Source organism: Paramormyrops kingsleyae, chromosome 1 (genome assembly GCF_048594095.1).
Source record: "Paramormyrops kingsleyae isolate MSU_618 chromosome 1, PKINGS_0.4, whole genome shotgun sequence".
NCBI lineage: Eukaryota > Metazoa > Chordata > Actinopteri > Osteoglossiformes > Mormyridae > Paramormyrops > Paramormyrops kingsleyae.
Genome location: NC_132797.1, coordinates 2,250,572 through 2,255,497, shown reverse-complemented (window position 1 = coordinate 2,255,497; position 4,926 = coordinate 2,250,572). Strand labels below are relative to the sequence as shown.

Sequence of the window (4,926 nt, the reverse complement as noted above, 5' to 3'; positions counted from 1 at the left end):
TCAAACCCTAACTTTACATTTCAGAGTTCGTGTGTTTCGTAACATCGTGTTAACGTTTTTATCGATTATAACGATCTATTTATTATTCATTTGCAGAACTAGACATTGTTGTAGATCAGTTTTGGTTAAGGACGTTACTAACACTGTGCTCCACTAATGATTTAAAATAGAATGTTTTACCCTTCTCTCCTACTTCACATATTGTATAATATAAAAAATGGTACGGCCAGACGATGGCGCTACTGTCAAAGTCTAAGTTCAGTATTGCTTTATTGACCAAAGAGATTAAAATGACACGGTTTACGTACGATGTAAAAACGGTTTGAATTTTGAAGGTTGTACGAGTCTTGTCATGTGTGCATATAGAGATGCATGATATATCCCACTAGATTATATAACTGTTGTCTAGAGAACAACAGTTTCACTTCGCACTGTTTAACAACTTGCACATAGTACATTATTAAAGTACAGTGTGAGTAAATTGAAATTTGATAATGACCAAAGCATTGTATTACAATGTAATTTTACAGACTTCTGTCTTAATATGTGAGAGGTTTACTTTCTTTTCTGCTGCACATATTTCTCTGCGCAGCCCACTCCCATAGATGACAATGAAAATGCATACAAGCGCAGTCCAAAGTGTTTGTATGCGTTTTTCACTCCATCTTTTTCCACACAAACACTATGGACAATCATGTACAATCATAGAAACGGCTAATTCAACGCAACATTAAACATGTATAAAGACGCATAAGAATGTGGAAAAACGATGTGGGCTATCGTGATATTGTGAAGACGTTATTTTGACCCTGTATCAGGTACAAAATTACCCCCCCCCCCTTTCTCTCTCTCTCTCTCTCTCTATCTCTCTCTCTCTATATATATATATATATATATATATATATATATATATAGACACACACACACACACAAGGAATTTATATCCCACCAAACATGAGACGTCCATCAGACGTGCAGATCATGTCTAGATGGAGTCGGTCGGTCCAGAACCATATCTGGATGTCTACACAACGTGCAAATCAGGTGCAGTATCTGCACGTCTAACTCTGACCCCTCTTGGGCGTAGATATGTAGTTCAAGCTGAACGTCTAGGTAGGCGACTTTTGGAAAATTGTAGACAGATCGTCAATTCCATGTAAACATTGTCAGCGTCAATTCTGGTGCCTATTGTAGCTCATGCTGTTGTAATTTTAATGTTTTAAAATGTCCAAAAATAAACTGCTACACGTAAGCAAATCCCATAATCACAATTTGCCGATGCACGTCCGGTGTGTGGTTTGGCCAAGTTCTGTTGCCGTAGCGCTAAATTTTTTTAAAAAAAAAGCCGACACCGTCTTTTGCAGTAAAACGGTTGTGAGAAACTGCACGTCGTTGTGGACAAGTTTAAAGTTTAAGGTAAGTAGTATTTAGCATTGTTTAGTTGTGTACATTGTTTAATAATCGCATTGCTGACTTTTTTGCAAACCAATATGTCCACATAATTAATCTGAAGGTAAGACACATCTGTACATATGGAACTCCAAAGTGTTCAAAAGTATTATGAAATACAGCTCATTATTGTGAAATATATTGCATTCTGTTATATAAATTTACTTATTGTGAAATATGATTTCATATATTTTTAGCGCTCTTGTGAGCACAGAACGACTTCCATTTTGCAGTAAAGCGGGAAAAGTAAAGTATTTCATCATTCAGCGTCATGAAATGATGAAATAAGGCATCATGAAATGATGAAAAACGGCATTATGAAATAAATACTGATTTTGAAAAAATATATATACATATTTCACAATAAGAAGTAGTGCTAGGCGATAAAACGATCTCGATTTTTTTTATCGATAAAAAAATGAGGATGATCACGATGATACACACAGACTATAAAACTCGATCAACCAAGTTGGCTCCGTTTTATAGAATGCGCTGAGACAGACAACTTGATGGCCTATCGAGCAGAGGTTTACTGAACGCTAGCAAAACAGCCAAAAAATAATCAATGGGTGCGTTCTACTTGGGCTTAGGTCTGTCTGCAGCTGACGCGACGTGGAACGCGATCTGCCGGCGGCTGCAAGGGTGGAGTATAAACTGACTGCAGCCAAGTCGGACTACTTATACTCCTCGTAGTCTGTGACACCTGACTGCAATGGCAGCACTACCAGAAGGGTGTAGATAAATCTATACAAAAATCACCTGCACGCACATTGCTTCTTTTACAATAACCAACTCCTGCTACAAACTGTTAGCAGTGAAATTAATAATAAAATTATTGTGTATTGTGGCTCTGTGTAAAAAGATAGCTGCCAGGAAAATTATCAAATACATGTATTTCAAGGATTCAAAGTTACTATTGTCATGTACTCAGTACAATACAATTCTTACTTGAATGCCTTCTCAGACTGGACGATTAAACCAAATAAAGCAGCGCAACATCACAGTAACTATGTGTATTGTGTATTGAGTGAATTATTGATGTTTAAATTCACTTAGTTTTTGGTTTAAATGTATTTATTTTTGCTGTGATGTTGTAAGACACAAGGAGAGGGGGAGGTGTGTTATCATCTGATCTGATACTCCCAATAAAAATGTATTAAGAATGCTGTGTGAGACTTTTTGTACTGAATTTGCTTAATGATACTATAGGTTATTGGGGTGAAACATAATATGGTATTAGAATATATAGTGGGGATTATTTTGTAATGAATAAAGCTGTAAATACATAAATTACGTCTGAAGTAAGTCTATGTGTGACGTTAAAACGACGTCGACACCGACCATTTCCGGACTGTTCTTTCACCTTATACAGACGTCTTATAGTTGTCAGAACTGAACATCCAGAGGACGTCTAAAAAAGACGTCATAAAAACTTTCATTCTGCACCCTCTGAAGACGTCTTTTCTACGGTAGGCCAAGACGTCTAAAAGACGTCATTTCAACGTCATATTGTTTGCTGGGATATATTTATTTAAACCGTTATTTACATATGCTCAGATCAGAATCGTTTTCATGAAACCTGGGGAGGAACGGCAAAACGCTTAGCTAATTAAAAGATCTGTACAAAATATCTATGTCGATTTAAATTTTTAGTCAATGGAGATATTACGTTCGTTGGTCTTGACCTGCTCCAGATATTTCAAAGGCGAACATTTTTATTAGATTATTATATATGTAACGCATGGACGGTTATAGTCCTCGATCAAATTCCGTTAAATTCAAATAATTTATATCACCTCGCTAAATATGATTTCCCCTGGTAATTAAGTGCATAACATAGGGCGTAGAAGCAACATTAGATTCAGAAAATTAAAACGAATAGACAGAGACGCAGCAGCTACAAATAAGACAGCTCTAAAAACCTATGGCGGGGCTGGGGATTATTGGGGAGCAGATAGGGTGCGGGGTGTTGATGGACAGGGATGCACAGGTGAGGTGTGCTATCATCGCATTCTCACTCATGTGTGCCAGCGGCCACAAATGAGAGAAGGGGCCTCAGATTCGGCGGGATCACAGCAGGCCTTGGCTGAACCTGACCAATCAGATGCCACGTTCCTCCTGTCACATGGGAGACAGTGCTGTCATCGCCTCGTACACCCGTCATCATATCTCACTGCCTGACGCTCAGGCCTGCAGCGCTAAGCTGCCCCCTTATACTGCCCCCAAGCCAAAATAATACTGACCTATCAGTGTCCTCCAGCAAGCCTGACAGTTCTGGTGTTAGTGACAGTGCAGATGTGCCCTACTTTTTGTGTTCCTATGACAGACTCTAAGACCATAGAATATATGATCATAGACCATAGAATGTACAATCCTGCCAAAGACTGCATATTTCTACAGAGACTACAATGTTCTAGCAGTGTTCTGCATTCCTGATTTCTGTTTGGAGTTTTGTTTGTCTCCATGTGCATCTCAGTTTCAATCACAACCATCTCTGACTGACACAGAGCTATGCAGAGTGCTTTCGCTACCTGGACATGAGTCGCGGTCAGGAGGGGGTGGATCCAGCTCTTTGAGTCTGAGACAGCAAGCAGGCGACCCACACAGCGACAGGGAGCTCTCCTGACATGGCTCATGTCTGGACCAGTGCTGGGGTGGATTGATTAAAAGCTTTTATTTTCAACTAATGCCTTTTGACTTATCACACATTGCCTCTTATTTTTGTGAAAAGCTATACAAACCAAACATTAAAAGAGTAAAATTACACGAGTAAAATTAAATGGAGTAAAATGGTGTTCTTGGTCAATTTTGAACATTAATAAATACATTTTAATTTGCGTTCAATATGCAGAAACTATATAAATTCACGTTTCACCAAATGCCCTAAGTGAGGAACTCCTACTAGGTCCTTGAGAGGATAATCAGCTGGGATTCTGCCCCTTTCGTTTGTGCTGTCAGCCCACTGCTGGGGGGTCATCCTGAGCCTTGGCCTCCCCTCTCACCTGGTCCCCGGGTCAGAATATCCCAGTTCTCAGTGCTTACATTCAGTACGCCAGTGGTAGCTGATAATATGCAAAAAAAATGCCAAACAATCTTATTGCTGTACTGCTCTGGAAAAAATTGAGAGACCACAGCAAATTTTCGGCTTCACTCATTTCTCCATTTATGGTTATGCGTCTGTGTAAAATATTAATTTCTTTGCAATGCAGCCTCGCTCTTCCCTGCTTCTCATTGATGAAGGGCTTTTCCTTTATGGGACTCCAGTCCTGCTTCTAGGAGCCTGTTATGAACTATCCTAGTAGTACCTCTTAATGTTTCCCATTCTTTTTGAAGGTCACTTGAGTTCACCCTCCGATTTGTGAGGCACTGCCAGATAAATTGACTGTCATCTCTGGCATTAGAAAGTTGCTTCTGCCCTCTACCTTGCTGGTTTTTGGTTATTCCCAGTGTCACCTGCTTCACTTTGTTCTTGTGTAT

At 39.3% G+C, this 4,926-nt stretch overlaps 1 long non-coding RNA gene across 1 annotated transcript; it reads left to right on the top strand.

Annotated features, from left to right (window-relative positions):
- Positions 1-1,142: 1,142 nt before the first annotated feature.
- Positions 1,143-2,612, top strand: LOC140591889 (uncharacterized). The gene is made up of 2 exons (XR_011992204.1): positions 1,143-1,416; positions 2,040-2,612. It is a non-coding gene; the product is annotated as an uncharacterized lncRNA (long non-coding RNA).
- Positions 2,613-4,926: the final 2,314 nt, after the last annotated feature.